This window comes from Tasmannia lanceolata, unplaced genomic scaffold, assembly GCF_043159265.1.
Source record: "Tasmannia lanceolata isolate RefF3 unplaced genomic scaffold, GAP_Taslan_0.1 ptg000037l, whole genome shotgun sequence".
Taxonomy (NCBI): Eukaryota; Viridiplantae; Streptophyta; class Magnoliopsida; order Canellales; family Winteraceae; genus Tasmannia; species Tasmannia lanceolata.
Window position 1 is genome coordinate 19,746,078 of NW_027518714.1, and position 19,040 is coordinate 19,765,117.

Below are 19,040 nucleotides of genomic sequence, written 5' to 3' on the forward strand. Positions count from 1 at the left end.
AATTCTTTAGCGTAGGAGTCAGTTTTCAGCATAGGAGTTCTTCTTTCAGGAGTCTGTCTTATCATCATAGGGGTTAGGATTTTATCCAATCTCTCATCAAGTCATGTGTTTTTTCTCCACTCCTGCAAGGTATAGGATGTTGTCCAACCCTTACAGAGGTGTGATTCTGTCCAATTCCCCCGAAAAGCATAGGATGCTGTCCAACCTTTGCGGGATATCAGGAGTCTGTCCTACCCTTATGATGATAGTATTATGTCCTCTTGTAGCAAAAACACTTGAAAAACCAAAAAAATCTTCAAAACATTCTAAAAAATCTCCAGTCCTAGGAGTAGTTAGGAAAATCTGTTTCGAACTATGTTGGCTTGATCCCTTTCCACATGGTACATAGTGCAGCTTGGGATCCACATCCCAAGTCCAGCGAAACCTTTAAAAATAAACATTTCAAACCTTTCAAAAAGATCTTTTCCCTAGAGTTAGGAGTCTGTCCTAGATATTTGGGGTATTTTAGAATTAGGAGTCTGTCATGTTTGTATTGATATGGTGTGTCTTGTCGTGTGAGTATCCCTAGAGTTAGGAGGCCTCGAGTCCTGGTCGGTTAGACATTTAGTCGAACCGATGGCTAGATTAGGAAGCATATAGTCAGCCCATGGTTTTCTTTAGGATGCACAGCTTAGTTACACATAGGATGTAGGGTCCACCTGCATTAACTTAAGGCTAATCAACTTGCATTAGTTAGGGCATATAGAGAGTCCTAAAAATTACAATTCAGATGAACTTAAGCAATTGTACAAAAAGCTTTAAAAAATCAGTTGAGTCTAGTGGATTGAGTCTAGGATAGCGGTTCTAGATGGTTAGGCATCGCAGTTTAGAATAGGTCATCGAACTATGTTGATTCTGATTCTTCCCGAGGCCGGGATACGTAGAGCAGCCAGGGTGGATGGCCATTCTGGTCCGAGTCAAGTATTGCATTAGAGTTTTAGGATTCGTCTTGTCAATTCGTGTATAGAGTTGATTTGTGTTGTGTGTTTTGTTGTGTTTTCTTACTTTCATGTACATATCCTATACTTTTAGCTGTAGCATGCATGTGTTTGCACACCAGACCTTAGACACCAATTAGGTATGACATTCATAACCTAGTTATTCTCAGGTGACACTTATTTCATTTTTTTATGTGTGCTTATTAATCATCTTCAAGACATGCATGATTAGATAGACGTCTTCTCGGAGATATTCGTTCCCATTTCATATGACTTTCGTCCAAAACTCTTCAAAATCAATAAGTAAATGGCATAAGAGACTAGGTACTTGGGTGGATGAGGTGCTCTTCGGACCTTCCAAATTCGTAACCAGGCAGGAACCTTCTTTTTATATCTCTGGTTATCCGTTGCAACAGAGCGTAGTATGGGATCCAGGGCCAACTTCCTTGGATGACAACTCTTCTTTGTTTAAGGTACGCCTTGAATCCGGGCTAGTCTCCGAATCGAGAGGTATCTCACCTTTCATCGCCACTCATGCTATGAGGGGCACTTCTTTCGAGAGTTCCTTGGTAGAGCTCTCCATTCATGTGGATGATTCCAGAGAGACTTTCTCCTGGGGGCTCATCCCCCGCCTCTCTCGGATCGGGGTCCACAACCTCATATACCTTTCAACTTGCATTGAAGATTGGAGGAGAAATCACAAGAGCCAAATCAGTTGAGAAGTTCACTCACAAACTGAAGAAGTCCAAGAAAGTGCAAAGGGGCTGATACATTCCAAGAAGACTCAATGGTATTCATTTTTAGAATGTATTTAGAGTCCCCTTGATTTTATGTAGAATGCACTTTCAGTAGGTTTTTAAATGGTTTTCATACTTAACTTTTTATATTTTTGAAAACCATACATACACCAAAAAAAGTGTTTGAAAACCTAGGACTTAAGCCCAAAGACCATGGCCAGAAAACCCTTGATTTTTAAAGTTAAATGTGATTTTATACAGGGCCGGTCGACCGAGGTGTCTCGGACGATCGTGGCAAGCTTGTTGGAATTTCAGCACTTGCAGGAAAATAGCGAGCCGGTCGATCGGGGCTTAGCCGGGCTACCGCAGAATTGCTTCTGTAAAAACAGAAGCAATTCGTCAAGGTTTGGGCGGGCGACCGCCATGGGTCGGTCGACCGGGATAGTGTTTTTGAGCCGAAATTGTATTCAAACATATTGTCCTCGCCGAGCGACCGCCATAGGGCCGGTCGACCGCACCGGTTTGAAATTTGAATTTATAAAAGAGAGCCCGATAAGGGCGGGCGACCCCCGCGGCCTGGAAAAAGAGCCGTTGGGGCTTGCGTAGGTTGACTTTTTCAGCCCAGTTTTTACGGTTTTACCCCCAAACGGTCATATTTCCTTGTGGGCTACACATACACCATCCAAACCTTTCTAACCAAGCTTGAACATTTTTGAAAGATCAAATCCCATCTTTTTGAGCTTAAACTTTCAAATCAAAAGCAAAACCTCTTTGAACTTGTATTTCCACATCTTATCAAGAGGAACTCCATAAGCTTTACATTTGTATTTTTCTTTGGAGTGATTGTGAGCTTACATTGTCGTAATCTGCCTATTAAGAGGCATTGAGTGGTTTTCATTTTATTTATTCTTCATTCAGGGTCTTCTCTTTGGCCCGTTTAAAATTGTGAAGACATTGTGAGGGTCACCGATTCGGCCCGTTAATAAAAGTGAATCATGTAAGAGGGAGTGTCCCTCGCAAGGCTTCGTGCAGAAAGGGTGTGTGCCCTTTGGAGTTGGAGAAGTTGTGGTGTACGGCTTGGTGATTCCCCATTCAAGAAACCCAACTTTAGTGGAGCATCCAAGGAGGAAAACTTGGAAGAGTAGGGTTGGTCTTGTGATAGACCGAACCACTATAAAAATCTTGTGTTTCTTGTGGATGGCACTTCTTTTCTATCTTTCTCCTTCTTCTTTTGCACGTGTGGTAATTGGTAAACTCTAACCCTAGCTTATATTTATGCTTTTGATTGAACAAGGGTTAGTAAATGCACTTGACTGAAATATATAAATCGTAGTTGCATTATAATGCCTATTTGAACAAGGGTTAGTAATTGTGCATGATTAGAATGTCTAAACCCTAGCTTTCATTAATATATCTATTTGAACAAGGGTTAATTTACTTAGTGCTTAATTAGTGGATTAACTTTTAATCTTCTCTTAATTAAGCCTAAAATTTCTAATTGACCAATTCACCCCCCCCTCTTGGGTTGTCACACTTGCATTTCAGTAAGGTATTTAATAGTTAAAACTACAATTATAATATTTTAAATAACCTCACGGTCCACCTTAACAAAAAATTAGATAATTTTTTTAGTAGCGAAGCTATCATTTTAAAGATATGATCACATCATATCTTTTCCGTGCAGCCTTCACTTTTTTAGCCTGTGATCAACATTATAGAAGATCCAATGGCACGGACAACATTATAGGAAATTGCTTTCTTAGCCTGTGATCGACATTACAGAAGATGCAATGGCACTGACATGAGATATGTTCCTGAAACACAAATGTTGACTGGAAAGTAATATCCGCATTCCCATGTTTAGATAAAGTCCTCCTCTTTACTCTTTTAATTAGATGTCCTAGACCCCCATAGAAGATAAGAAGCAGACAACAATCTATCAGAAGTGTTTAATAGAAAAGAGGGTCTCATTCTCAATATAAGGGAGTGCCAATTTCATCTCTCTCCAAATGAAGTACTAGTCATTCGTCATTCATACATAATTTTACAAAAATACAACCAAAAGGGATTGGTTTTAATAAATAGGCAGCTCTCAAAAGGGTACATAATGCGAATCCATATTCTCGATTCCAGAAAGCAAAACAGGGTCATTTGACGAACTGTGACAACCCTCTTTTCAGTCCAACACGACAAATTGAACCAACAAAAGATCACCTTGATTATATAACTGAAACAAGACTGTAATAAGGACAAAGGGAAACAAAGAATTTTAAGGGAAACTACTCTTCCAGGATTCTCTTACAGTCTTCTAATTTCTTCTTCTACCAACCTTACTCAAAACCTATAAAGCAAAGCACAAAACCAAAAACATCATCATCCATAGAGATAAAACATAACTCTCACCAAGAAAATTATAAGGCAAAAGAAAGATGAGAATGAGGGGTGGAGAGGGAAAAACAAAAAAATAAAATTACAAAGGATAAATGATATTGTTCTCATTTCTTGCATCTTCTTTTCTACTTGTCCTAAATTTAATGCTTGTTCTATAACTCTCCAACAGTTTGTAAACAAAGAATGAACTTAAGTTCAGATATGTCCTGTTAAATTGGAAAAACTGATAGCTTAGCGATAGTAGTGGGTGAAAATGAACAAAACCCCTGCTTATTACAACTTCAATACATACTCTCTTTCTTCTTCAAAAAAAAAAATATATACTCTCTTTCTTAACAGCAGTAATTGTCTGCAACTGTGTTACAAAAAATCCATTGCACTGTTCTTCTGTGCTTAAGAGTAGGCATAGCAACACTGGCTGATAGTCTTCAACCTTTCTTTGAAGCACTCTCTTCATTAAGAATTCAAGTAACTTTGTTTTCTCTTTCTCTGGTATAGTGTCCGCGCACTTCACTTCTCTTAATCAATTATCTGAGTAACTTTTGTTGGTCATTTGGTTGTACAAGCCTTGCTTTAGCCATAGAAAAACGTTAAAGGGGTGAATTTATCCTCAAGAGTAAAGTGGGTGAATTTATCCTCAAGCAGTGAACATGCAAAAGCCAGCCGCAAAATGGCTAGCCAATCCCAATTTACGTACATGTAATCTTACGGAAATTGTTGGGACCCGGGTAGAACTAACCCTTAAAATCCAGCCAATAAGAGGTGGCCAAATCCTTATAAGCCCATCCACATCTCTTAACTTTTCCGATATGGGATCATGCTTTTGCGTGGAACTCCGAACTCCGAACAATCTCGCCCCTCCACGCGGTGACAACGTGGGAACAACGAGATCTTCTCCAAGGGAATTTCACCACCCTCGGAGGCATACCGGGGTTACCGAGATCTTCCCCGAGGGGCTTTTTTGTCCTCAGAAGGTACACCGGGGTTACCACGCCCTAGCTCTGATACCTTTTGTTGGGATCCGGGTAAAACTCACCCTTAAAAGCTAGCCATTAAGGGAAGGATGCCCAAATCCTTATAAGACCATCCACATCTCTTAACTTATCCGATGTGGGATCTTGCTTTTGCGTGGTACCCCCCAACAGAAATGTTTTGCCTTGTTGCTTTTTCCTGATTAAGTTGGATCGAATTGGATCTCATCGTTTGTCTTTACGAAGAACACAATAGTCTCCATTAAGTCAGAATATTGTTTATGGGAGAGGACCTCTTGGTGATTATCTTTAGCTGACATAGACTTAAAGCTTGAGTAAGCAAAGTGAAAGAGGTATTATTTTGGGGGTAAATGTACTTTTGGATTGCCCTGCTGGAATGCACATCTTATTCCGATTCCAATAAATTCCGGCATTTGGTTCAAAAAACATGAACAGAATCAGTGAGGCAGAATTGACACCGAGGCGAAATGAAAAGGGAGAAATATGGCAAATCTGTTTCCTGTCCCCAAGAGGTAGTTTTCTAATCCAAACATAAGTTTAGGCTTGAGTATTTATATTAGTGAATGGGAGTGCAAATCAAGGGGCCGTGAACTAAATATGACACCCTGTTAAAAGTAAAAACGAAATGAATAAATCACGGTGTTTGCCTGCGCCTTATAGAGAGATTATATGGTGCCCGACCTTGAAGTCCCTTGTGGGGCAGTACCTCAAAAGTACTGCCGTTGATATTTGATCCAACATCAGACTCTGAAAAAGTGGTCTGCTGTTGGATCAATTATTAAGGCTGGTACCGCTAGCAAGGTACTTGACGGTCAGGCACCATTTAAAAACTCGCGCCTTATATACCCGTACAAAATGGCGGCAATCCGCATCCTAAATTTTGAACTATATAGTTAGCATTGCGTAAAGAAACAGCGAGAAGAATTCAACGCAGAAGCGAATAGGGTAGAGAAGTTGAGAAATCCCCAACCTTGTATAAGCTACTTATTTCTTTATTAATAGTAAAATGTAGTCATATCTGGTAACATGGATAAGAAGCTCATGCATGTCAGTTCGAGCAACAACAGCCGACACTATAACCAGAAATAGTGCATTTTCCACTTTTGTAACCCCTTTGGACGCACTGTGGGTTGCAAAGGGAGGGAGGACTACATCCACTTTCACCAATACATACAAGACCCTCCGGCATCACCACTTCTTCGGCTGCATCCACTGTCAAATTAAAGGAAATTAGTTTTACAAGAGGCCATTCCATAGAAGAGAGAAAGAGGGAGAGAGAGGTTTACCTGACACGGAAGATGTGATGAAAAGCATGAGCATAAGGGCCACAGAGAGTCGATTCATTAAATCGACGGTAGCCATTTTTTAGAAACAGTGGCTCTTGCAAACAACTTAATGATTGGGGGTGAATGAAGAGGGTGTTGTCATTAAGTTATTTTTATAGTGGAAGAAGGAGAATCCTTTAGATATCATTTTACCACCTTGGAGATTTTGTTGGTTTTGCATTAAAAATGAATGTTATTTTTAGAGGGGCATGGGACTCTGCAAATATATCTTAGATACTTTGGGACCCACCAAACATATCTTGGATGTGTCGCCACTGAGTCGCCACTATAGGTGTGTCACTAAATATAATAATGACAACTTTAAAATATCGCCACTAAATAGATATCTTTTAGTGATGGCTTCAAGATATGCTTAACCTAACCCTAGCTTACTCATCAAAAAAAAAAAAAAAAAAAAAAACAGGAAATGTGTGTCGTACCCGATACAAAATCAACAAACTTAAAGAAAATTACATATGAAAATCATCTATCCTCAACACCATTTCCAGTAGACAAAGAATCTACTTGAATATAACAAAATAAATCCAAGAAGTGGAGAAAAAGTTAAAAGAAAATAAAATTCAACAAACTTATGCTGAAGACGAAAAAATTACAGTTGTCTGTACGCTTTAAAATCACGTCATCAGTTCCCTCGATCAAGAATAATAGTTAACTTTTTAATCATACAATCAAGCCAAGCTTAATAATGAAGGAAATTTATATGAAATGTTCATTAGTGATCTTTTTTTGAATGGCATGTTTCCTGTTCATTAGAGATTTTTACCAACAAATCTCTCATATGATCTTGGATTCATTCATGAAAAGTACAGGCGTGAAATTACATAATCAGAGACCCTTTGGGGTTTATTGGATGGTCATTACTTTTCATGGAATGAGTTTTCTCGACAGAACCTTAATTGAGGCTTGATGGATCAAGGGTCTAGGATCATCCGATCAATGTGTTCTCAACATGTCATGGCTGGACTCATAATGTGGTTCTGATCAACTGAGATCATGCACAATATGGTGGGACCCACCATTTTACACTTCATGTCTTGATGGGGTTGGGCCCATTATTTTACACCATGTATAGTGTGGGCCAAATATATGATTCATATGATCTTCAACATTCTTCAAGGAAGAAAAGTGATGAATTTGAAACAAGAATTGTTGGGTTATTTTCAAAAATATCAATTTAAAATTACAAGTATTGCTGGATTTATTCAAGAAAAATGATTGGGTATATTTAGTAAGTATTTTGATTTCTTATTAAGGTCATGGGTTCAAGTCTCGAGAGCATTACTTTTGTGCTATGTCTCCTCATTCTGGGTGATCTCAACCGTTGACAAGAAATTCCATCCAATGGTTCAAATTGGTTCTTCCAAAAAGAAACTACACCTAAGAGACACCACAAAAGTTCAAATTTCAAAGTGGTGCTGATAGTTACATCTATTGGATGAAAGGGTGCCATTGGATGAAATAAAGGAGAGTAAGGGTTATGTCTTAAGAGCCACCTCCAATTTATTTTGGATATTATCCTATTGTAAGTGGTGCGCCTTGCCCTTAATTTTATTATTATCATATTTTTATTCCTCTCATCAATTTTATTCCTCCCGTCATTTTTCAAATTCTTTCACTGGGCTACTAGCAAAGGTGATTCGACTTCGGAGAGCTCGATCTCTTTTCTCACTTCTAAAGCGTATGAAAGGGATAATGGGCTCGATGTGGATGATAGTGTAGTAGACCACAACCAAGCCACTTCATCTGGCATGACGGATTCTGCAAATAGTTCAGGCTCAACTATGAATGCGAGTGCATCATCAAGCTCCCCAACCATGAGTGTGCAAAGACATTCGACAAGTGAGTCATACTCGAGAGATGGTGGGTCCATGGTAACAGTGAAGGCTACTTACAAAGAAGATACGGTGAGATTAAAGTTCATGCCGCGGATGGGTTATTTTCACTTGTTTGAGGAAATTATGAAGAGGTTCAAATTACCTACTGGGGCATTCCAAGTCAAGTATCTGGACGATGAAGAAGAGTGGGCGATTTTGGCGAGCGACTCTGATTTGCAGGAGTGCATTGAGATCTTGGAGTCTATTGGGTCTCGTAGTGTTAAGCTTCTCGTTCATGATTTGACTTCTACTGAAAGTAGCTCTGCGAGTCGTCATTACTTGATGACTGGGTCATGACAGGGGGAGGCTCACAAGTTGTAGCCTTGGGCACATGCCCTCGCAGAGTTCAGAGTTTCGACTTGTGTATCGGTTGTGTGTACTTTAGAATTTTTTCATTTGGATACAGTTTCAGGACAAGTCTTACAGGGGGGTTACAGTCAAGGAGGAGTGGGGTGGAGGGTGAAACCCCATACATAGTATGTATGTACACGTAGAGATTTTTAATGCAAGTTTTTTCTGTTTTAAGGGGCTACTACTGGTTCTTCAGGGTGCTATGTCCATTGTACAGACTGTACAGTCCAGTATGTGCAGTGCTGCTTTATATACTTAATAAAAGCAGTGATCAATGGGATTTTTGGCTATAGATGTAAATGTTCTGTAGTCACTTCTTGGAAGAATGAAAATCCTCTTGCATATTTGCATTCCCCTTGTTAAGGAACAAACCATATTTTAGGCATTACTTTTTTTGTAATTACTCAGATAATTACATTCAATTCTACAGTCAGATTTAATATCTTAGTGTTTTTAGCAGGTCATTTTCAGCTGTCTTTTGGGGAAATTGTTTTGAACAAGCATTGTACCTGTTAATAGAAATGAGAGTGTTCTGCATGTGTGTGGTATTGGGTCCTATCTGTGATTGATCTGAACCGTCCATTTGATATGCCTTGCTCTCAATCTTATATGACCCCAAATCAACGACAATAATCCATTCATAACATCTAATAATGTGTGTAATTTGTTTTCGAATGTGAACGACTGCCTATATGTAATATTTGATTGTCCATTTTGACGCAAAAATTACACATTATTATATGTTAGATTGAATTAATTGCACGATTTTTGGACTATGGGAGATCCAAAAGACTGACCTATTATGTGAATGATTTGATAAATCAACAGCGGGACCCATTTGATAAATCTTTTTTTTTTTTTTTTGAAAAAATTTCCAATTAAAAACACTGTAATTCCATATAATCAGTTTTTTTGGGCATTGATAAATTCGCCTCCTATCCAGTCCACTTTCATCCCTTTTGACGCCGATTTAACCGCAAAAGTCAACTTTCCTGTAAGTGCCGGTTTCCGCATGATTATTGAGGCGAGAATGAGAAGCCTTGCCGAAGACGCCCTAATATTCCCTGAAAAAAATTTCTCTGTTGCCAAACATGGCCTTAGAGTTTAGTCAAAGGACATTTTTGTCAAGAAAAATGTTCAACGTCTGAAATGTGCTAAAATATTTAGTATTTATGGTCTTATTAGATTTTGTTTTTGGGAAATGATATCCCCCCCCCCCCCTCTAACGTTATCCGTTAACTTTCGAGGCAAGGAAAAACATTAAAGGGGTGAATTTATCCTGAAGCAGTGAACCATTCTCACCGAAAACGTTGAAGGGGGGATCTTATCCGTGGGGGGGGGGGAGGGGGGGGATATCAGGTTTTTATGTTACTCCTAAATTGGTAACACTGGTGACAGTTTAGTGATAGAAATGAAGAGGCCGAGCGGATCAATGGATAAGATTTGATCACAACACATGATGTAGGGAACATTTAATTTGATTTTTTGCCTACATTTTCCTATCAAATAATGGGTTTTAGCTACTTCTAATGTTAGAAAAGGGTGAACATGTTAACAATAAATGAGAAAAAGAAAGGCAAAAAAATTTGGACCATTTCTCGATTTGTGCGTGTCATCCTTGCGCAGGGCCATGCTAATCTTCTCTGTATCGTTCCAATTTTATCGGATGTCTCCGAAGAGACACTTTTTGCACGAAAGCAATAAGTTATAAGCCACAAGAGTTCATGTGAATTAATCGATGTGGGACTATCTTCCTAACCCCAAGTGACCTTAATACCCTTCTATTAATGTTGTCCTTTTATGCAGTTAAGAGGGCATTCCTGTCAACTAATTTTGTCTCTCTCTCTCTCTCCACCCAAAATATTACAAGTAAAGGGAACCCACCCTCCATCCAAAATATTAAAAGGTGAAGGCAATGATATCTACACACTCTTATTTTGATAATGACACTCCTCACTTTATTGAACACTTTCCAATTGATTGTGCTAGCTCTCGGAGACTTCTTAGAGTTATATCCATAATTTCCATAGGGAAGTGTTATCAGCACAACCATATTTTGATAGTGCCTCTAATCTTTTTGACTGCACTCAAAAGACCCCCTCCACTGTCAAGTATTTTGTGCCCGCCAACCCTCTCCTCTGTCACTACCACCTCCAGCATAGGCTGACGCTGTGTCAAACAAACGCTGTCCACTAATTATCTCCGCTCACTTCTTTTGCAAAATCTACCAACACCCCTTTCAATCCTTTATGTTAGCCCTACACAACCTTTGAACCACCAGTTCATGCCAAAACCACCCCCATTATCCGTTAACCAAAGTACCAAACCCAAGACCCTCCATGCATCTTCCTTCATACTCCTTTTCTTGATTCAGAAGAGCTCTAGATCTTCCAAAAGTTTGTGGGAAGGCCCATAGAACTTCTTTGTCAATAAATAGTCTTCTTTGCATTAGGCAATTAGACTATCCTGCATTTTGGTCAGGTATCTATTGTAGTTAGGTAATTTAGAATTTAGAACTAGAAACCATAGACATGTTTTGTTGCATGAAATCAAAAGGAAAATAGGAGCGTAGTCTGGTCATCTCAATACGAAGGAGATTGCCTAGGATCTTGTTTTCTTTATTTATTACTAATGAGAAATAAATACTCACTAGTCTGTACTCCAACATGATTCCTAGTTTATTGAGGGTTTAGCTAATCTGGAGCGCTCTTGTCCGCAGACCATTAAAATCATGGGCTAGTGTAGCTACACTAATTCAGTCTTGCAAATTCTCATTACATTTTTCTTATCCAAGTTCTCCAAATAAGTTTACATAGGATTTGCTAGCCAATTTCGTGGAAACCTATTTCGTGGCTAGCTTTTGCATGTCAGAACAGCCATACATGTTGACTTTTTAGCCGATTTTATCTTATTCATTTAATTCATCTGAGGTGGCTGTTCTCACATGCAAAAGCCAGCCGCGAAATGGCTTTCCGTGAAATTGGCTAGCAAACCCCAATTTACGTAATGTAATCTTATAGAAATTGTTGGGACGCAGGTAGAACTCACCCTTAAAAACCAATCATTAAGGGAAGGGTGCCCAAATCCTTATAAGCCCATCCACATCTCTTAACTGTTTCTAATGTGGGATCTTGCTTTTGCGTGGAACTCCGAACTCCGAACTCCCAACAATCTCGCCCCTCCATGAGGCGACAACGTGGGAACTACGAGATCTTCTCGAAGGGAAGTTCACCTTCCTCAGAGGCACACCGGGATTACCGAGATCTTTCCCGAGGGACTTTTTCATCCTCGAAGGGTACACCGGGTTACCGTGCCCTAGCTTTGATGCCACGTGCTAGGACTCAAGGTAAAACTCACCCTTAAAAGCTAGCCATTAAGGGAAGGTTGCCCAAATCCTTATAAGTCCATCCACATCTCTTAGCTTTTCTGATGTGGGATCTTGCTTTTGCGTGGCTCCATCAGAAAAGTTTTGTATTGTTGCTTTTTCCCGATTAAGTTGGATCGAATTGGATCTCATCATTTGTCTTAATGAAGAATGTTCTCCAATAAGTCAGAATATGGTTTAGGGAGAGGACCTCTAGGTTATATTTAGCTGAGATAAACTTAAAGCTGAAGTAAGCAAAGTGAAAGAGGTATCATTTTGGTGGTAAATGTGCTTTTGGATTGCCCTGCTGGAATGGACATCTTATTCCGATTCCAACAAATTCCGGCATTTGGTTCAAAAAACATGAACAGAATAAGTGAGGTGGAATTGACAGCGAGGTGAAATTAAAAGGGAGAAATATGGAAAAAATCTGTTTCCTTTACCCAAGAGGTAATTTTCTAATTCCACCATGTCAGAATGGAATTTTTATTAGAGCTCTTTTGAATTAAAATTTTATTTTAATTTTTTCCATTCTGTTTACAGGTGAAACAGAATAAGTTATCTTGATTCCAATTCCTGATTACAGTAATCCAAAGATAGGTTTAGGTTTGAGTATTTATATTAGTGAAGGGGAATGCAAATCAAGAGGCCGCAAATTAACTATGAAACCCTGTTATAAGTAAAAAGGAAATGAATAAATCATAGTGTTTACAAAGTGGCTGCAATCCCCATCCTATATTTTTAACTATATAGTTTGGACATTTCAGTAACACCAAGAGAAATTAAAGCACCATTGCATAAAGAAACAACTAGAAGAATTTAACGTAGAGGGCAAAGAGCGTAGAGAAGGTGAGAAATCTGCAACCTTGTATAAGCTACTTATTTCTTTATTAATAGTAAAATGTAGGCATATACGGTGACATTGATAAGAAGCTTAGGCCTGTCATTTTGAGCAACAGCAGCCGACATTATAACCAGAAATCGTGCATTTTCCACTTTTGTAACCCCTTTGGACGCACTGTGGGTTGCAAAGGGAGGGGGGACTGCATCCACTTTCACCAATACATACGAGCCCCTCGGGCATCACCACTTCTTCAGCTGCATCCACTGTCAAATTAAAGGAAATTAGTTTTACATTAGGCCCCTCCATAGAAGAGAGAACGAGGGAGAGAGAGAGTGGTATACCTAACACGGAAGATGTGATGAAAAGCATGAGCATAAGGGCCACAGAGAGTCGTTTCAATAAATCGAAGGGAACCATTTTTCAGCAACAATGGCTTTTGCAAACAACTTAATGATTGGGGGTGAATGAAGAGGGTGTTGTCATTAAGCCATTTTTATAGTGGAAGATGGGGAATCCAATAGATTTCATTTTACCACCAATGATTGTTATTTTTAGAGGGCCATGGGACCCTGCAAATTTATCTTAGATACTTTGGGACCAAACAAACATATCTTGGATGCATCACAACATTGTGACCCTTTGGGGTTTATTGGATGGTCATAACTTTTCATGGAATGAGTTTTCTCCACAGAACCTTAATTGAGGCTTGATGGATCAAGGGTCTAGGATCATCCGATCAACGTGTTCTCAACATCTCATGGCTGGACTAATAATGCGGTTCAGATCAACTGAGATCATGCACAATATGGTGGGACCCACCATTTTACGCCTCATGTTTTGATGGGGTTGGGCCCATTATTTTACGCCATGTATAGCATGGGCCAAATATATGATTCATATGATCTCAACATTCTTCAAGGAAGAAAAGTGATGAATTTGAAACAAGAATTGCTGGGTTATTTTCAAAAATATCAATTTAAAATTACAAGTATTGCTTGATTTATTCAAGAAAAATGATTGGGTATATTTAGTAAGTATTTTGATTTCCTGTTAAGGTCATGGGCTCAAGCCTCAAGAGCATTACTTTTGTGCTATGTCTCTTCGTTCTGCGTGATCTCAACCGTTGACAAGAAATTCCATCCAATGGTTCAAATTGGTTCTTCCAAAAAGACACTACACCTAAGAGACACCACAAAAGTTCAAATTTCAAAGTGGTGGTTGTAGTTACATCCATTGGATGAAAGGGTGCCATTGGATGAAATAAAGGAGAGTAAGGGTTGTGTCTTAAGAAGACCCATCTATTGGATGGTGTCCTAAAAGACACATCCATGAAAGGTTACGAGAAGAATTGGCGGGGGTGCATTCCTTCTAGCACTATAAATAAAGGAGTAAGTCATGAAAAAAGGGGGAAATACTTAAAAATATACCCTTTTCCATTTCCAATTCTCTCTCATATGAAGTGTACCTTTTGACTTATCCCATGACTATATTACTTATTTTGACTTATTTATGGGCTTTTGATTCATTCTGTATCAATGGATTGCAGCCATTGATTTCACAAGTGTGTCTGGCATTGTATCCTAGGGGCAGCGATTCCAAGAGCCACCTGCAATTTATTTTGGATATGATATATTATGGAGGAATCTGCTGTCTTAAAGACAGTACCTTAAGTGGTGCGCCTTGCCCTTAATTTTATTATTATCATATTTTTTATTCCTCTCATCAATTTTTTTCCACCCTATTTCCCCAACAAGAATTGGATTATACATGGGCAGAAACAAACCACTAGTTCTATTGCAAGAAGGGAAGGCGGCAAGGGAAGACATATAAACGCCGTCAGAGCAGACTTTCTACAGTCACAATGTTACAAAAACTGTCCACTCCCATAAATATGGTGTCATTATGCATTCCCATTATCTACTATTAGATAGAAGAAGGGGTAGAGAGGGATTTGGGAAGAAGAAATGGGCACACCTGATTTGGGACAGTTCTTAGCTGCTTCGAGTAGGAGAGGCGGTGGCCTCCAATGCTCGATCATTATCTCTGCTGGAAGTTTTTGACTGATTATATGAGCGGGTTAACTCCAGCATCAATTCAGGAAATTATAGGAATCAGATTCAGGAAATTTGTGCGTGTCATCCTTGCGCAGGGGCCATGCTAATCTTCTCTGTATCGTTCCAATTTTATCGGATGTCTCCGAAGAGACACTTTTAGCACGGAAGCAGTTATAAGCCACAAGAGTTCATGTGAATTAATCGATGTGGGACTATCTGTTGGAAAATTTGTTGAGGGTACTGTTGATGATAGAAAACAGAAACTTGTTGCTTCAAGGCGTGATATCACTTTCCTTAAGACAAGATTCGCCCCCACTAGTAGTGTGCAAAGGGGATCCGCGAATTGCCTCCAAGATACAATGAAGCCTAGTAGGGAAGCTCTACTAATGTTTGATGACGCGTAGCACTAGCGGAATCAAACCCGAAATGCCCTTCCGAAATCTCAAGCCTTAGAGAAATCTCTAGATTCTGTTTCTGCAGAAAAACAGTATCTAGAACAGTAAACAAAAGAAAAACAGTATGTAGAAATACTTGGGGATTTTTGTAGGAGTGTAGAAGAGAGTGTAAAGTCTGTCAGAATTGCCAATTCGATTTCTATGTGAAATGACTGAAGTTTGCACATTTTTTATAGACCATCTGGTGTCTTTTCAGTGTGGAAAACACCTCTACAGGGCACCTTTCCAGAATGTTTGAAATCTGACCGTTAGATCGCACCCATTGATATGGAATGGTCCTGATCGATTCTAGAGGTGACTGTTGGTTTGAGTAAAACCTCTCTCCAACCCAGTCATCGTTAGATCAACCATCTATGGTGTGGATCGCACCCTCTTGGCACATGACTGTTGGGGGAAGGGACACAACCCATTTGATCACACCCTTTGACCGTTGGAGTCATGGGCCCATTGGGCCGACCGTTAGGCCCGAACCGAAGCCCAACCCAACTGAACCATTCGGCTTGATGGGCCTGCGAACCATTTGACCCACCCATCCGACCAGTCCACCTTCATCTTGATCCAACGGTGCATATCAAATCTGGAAAAATTAAAGGCTCCAATCGCTCCTCGCCCCCAACGGTCATCTTGATCCAAGGGAATGCATAGTGGCGCCTAAAAAAGCGCCACTATGCGCCCTATAGCCCATTGCCCACGCCGCGCACGCGCGTGCGCGTGTGCGAACGGTGCGTTGCACCGTCCCGCGGGTCCAACCATGGGTTCAACCCAATGTGCAATCAACAAGAGTTAGAAAATGTAGTGCTTTATAAGCCCTTCTCTTTCTTTTCTCTCATCCGATGTGGGACTATCTTTTCAACTACACTTCTACATCATTTTGTAAAAGCAAATATTTTCAAGAAAACATTTTCTTTTTCCCAAACGCTTTTGATAAAACATTTTCCAAAACACTAAAACATGTAATATACATGATTTTGAAAATGCAAAATCACTAACACTATCTTCCTAACCCCAAGTGACCTTAATACCCTTCTATTAATGTTGTCCTTTTATGCAGTTAAGAGGGCATTCCTGTCAACTAATTTCGTCTCTCTCTCTCTCTCCGCCCAAAATATTAGAAGTAAAGGGAACCCACCCTCCATCCAAAATATTAAAAGGTGAAGGCAATGATATCTACACACTCTTATTTTGATACTGATACTCCTCACTTTATTGCACACTTTCCAATTGATTGTGCTAGCTCTCGGAGACTTCTTAGAGTTATATCCATAATTTCCATAGGGAAGTGTTATCAGCACAACCATATTTTGATAGTGCCTCTAATCTTTTTGACTGCACTCAAAAGACCCCCTCCACTGTCAAGTATTTTGTGCCCGCCAACCCTCTCCTCTGTCACTACCACCTCCAGCATAAGCTGACGCTGTGTCAAACAAACGCTGTCCGCTAATTATCTCCACTCACTTCTCTTGCAAAATCTACCAACACCCCTTTCAATCCTTTATTTTAGCCCTACACAACCTTTGAACCACCAGTTCAGGCCAAAAACACCCCCATTATCCGTTAACCAAAGTACCAAACCCAAGACCCTCCATGCATCTTCCTTCATACTCCTTTTCTTGATTCAGAAGAGCCCTAGATCTTCCAAAAGTTTGTGGGAAGGCCCATAGAACTTCTTTGTCAATTAATAGTCTTCTTTGCATTAGGCAATTTGACTATCCTGCATTTTGGTCAGGTATCTATTGTAGTTAGGTAATTTAGAATGCAGAACTAGAAACCCTAGACATGTTTTGTTGCATGAAATCGAAAGGAAAATAGGAGCGTAGTCTGGTCATCTCAATACGAAGGAGATTGCCTAGGATCTTGTTTTCTTTATTTATTACTAATGAGAAATAAATACTCACCAGTCTGTACTCCAACATGATTCCTAGTTTATTGAGGGTTTAGCTAAATCTGGAGCGCTCTTGTCCGCAGACCATTAAATTCATGGGCTAGTGTAGCTACACTAATTCAGTCTTGCAAATTCTCATTACATTTTTCTTATCCAAGTTCTCCAAATAAGTTTACATAGGATTTGCTAGCCAATTTCGTGGAAACCTATTTCGTGGCTAGCTTTTGCATGTCAGAACAGCCATACATGTTGACTTTTTGGCAGATTTTATCTTATTCATTTAATTCATCTGAGGTGGCTGTTCTCACATGCAAAAGCCAGCCGCGAAATGGCTTTTCGTGCAATTGGCTAGCAAACCCCAATTTACTTAATGTAATCTTATAGAAATTGTTGGGACGCAGGTAGAACTCGCACTTGAAAGCCAATCATTAAGGGAAGGGTGCCCAAATCCTTATAAGCCCATCCACATCTCTTAACTTTTTTTGATGTGAGATCTTGCTTTTGCGTGGAACTCCGAACTCCCAACAATCTCGCCCCTCCATGAGGCGACAACGTGGGAACTACGAGATCTTCTCCAAGGGATGTTCACCTTCCTCAGAGGCACACCGGGATTACCAAGATCTTTCCCGAGGGACTTTTTCATCCTCGAAGGGTACACCGGGTTACCGTGCCCTAGCTTTGATGCCACGTGCTAGGACTCAGGGTAAAACTCACCCTTAAAAGCTAGCCATTAAGGGAAGGTTGCCCAAATCCTTATAGGCCCATCCACATCTCTTAGCTTTTCTGATGTGGGATCTTGCTTTTGTGTGGTACCCCCCATCAGAAAAGTTTTGTATTGTTGATTTTTTCCGATTAAGTTGGATCGAATTGGATCTCATCATTTGTCTTAATGAAGATCATAATGTTCTCCAATAAGTCAGAATATGGTTTAGGGAGAGGACCTCTAGGTAATTTTATTTAGCTGAGATAAACTTAAAGATGAAGTAAGCAAAGTGAAAGAGGTATCATTTTGGTGGTAAATGTACTTTTGGATTGCCCCGCTGGAATGGACATCTTATTCCGATTCCAACAAATTCCAGCATTTGGTTCAAAAAACTTGAACATAATAAGTGAGGTGGAATTGACAGCGAGGTGAAATTAAAAGGGAGAAATATGGAAAAAATCTGTTTCCTTTACCCAAGAGGTAATTTTCTAATTCCACCATGTCAGAATGGAATTTTTATTAGAGCTCTTTTGAATTAAAATTTTATTTTAATTTTTTCCATTCTGTTTACATGTGAAACAGAATAGGTTATCTTGATTCCAATTCCTGATTACAGTAATCCAAAGATAGGTTTAGGTTTGAGTATTTATATTAGTGAAGGGGAATGCAAATCAAGGGGCCGCAAATTAACTATGAAACCCTGTTATAAGTAAAAAGGAAATGAATAAATCATAGTGTTTACAAAGTGGCTGCAATCCCCATGCTATATTTTTAACTAGAAAATTTGACAGAGGGGGGACCAAAAAATGACATAATATCAGAGGGGTCAAGTGTTTATTGAAAATTACAGAAGGGGGTCAAAACCCGGTTTACGAAAATTTGAAGGACGATAATGCCCCTCTGGCAGAAACAGAGTGATTTGACTTCTAAAATTAAAAAAAACATGTCAGTTTTCCCTCTTCTCTCCTTTCGTCTGTGTTTATTTTTTGTCCTGTCCTCCGGCGATCTCTTCGGCGATCTCGACGAAGGTGAAGCACGTATCAAACCTCGAAAACAGTAAACCCTACCTG

General features: G+C 39.6%; 2 long non-coding RNA genes and 2 other non-coding genes across 4 annotated transcripts; all 4 read right to left on the reverse strand.

Annotated features, from left to right (window-relative positions):
• Positions 1-6,043: 6,043 nt before the first annotated feature.
• Positions 6,044-6,527, reverse strand: LOC143860694 (uncharacterized). The gene is made up of 2 exons (XR_013239786.1): positions 6,384-6,527; positions 6,044-6,309 (listed from the first exon to the last, which is right to left on the reverse strand). It is a non-coding gene; the product is annotated as an uncharacterized LOC143860694 (long non-coding RNA).
• Positions 6,528-10,248: 3,721 nt separating this feature from the next.
• On the reverse strand, positions 10,249-10,350 carry LOC143862741 (U6 spliceosomal RNA). The gene has a single exon (XR_013240458.1). It is a non-coding gene; the product is annotated as a U6 spliceosomal RNA (small nuclear RNA).
• A 2,355-nt stretch (positions 10,351-12,705) lies between these two features.
• LOC143860054 (uncharacterized) lies at positions 12,706-13,347 on the reverse strand. The gene is made up of 2 exons (XR_013239562.1): positions 13,218-13,347; positions 12,706-13,139 (listed from the first exon to the last, which is right to left on the reverse strand). It is a non-coding gene; the product is annotated as an uncharacterized LOC143860054 (long non-coding RNA).
• Positions 13,348-14,976: 1,629 nt separating this feature from the next.
• LOC143862743 (U6 spliceosomal RNA) lies at positions 14,977-15,082 on the reverse strand. The gene has a single exon (XR_013240460.1). It is a non-coding gene; the product is annotated as a U6 spliceosomal RNA (small nuclear RNA).
• Between the last annotated feature and the right edge of the window lie 3,958 nt (positions 15,083-19,040).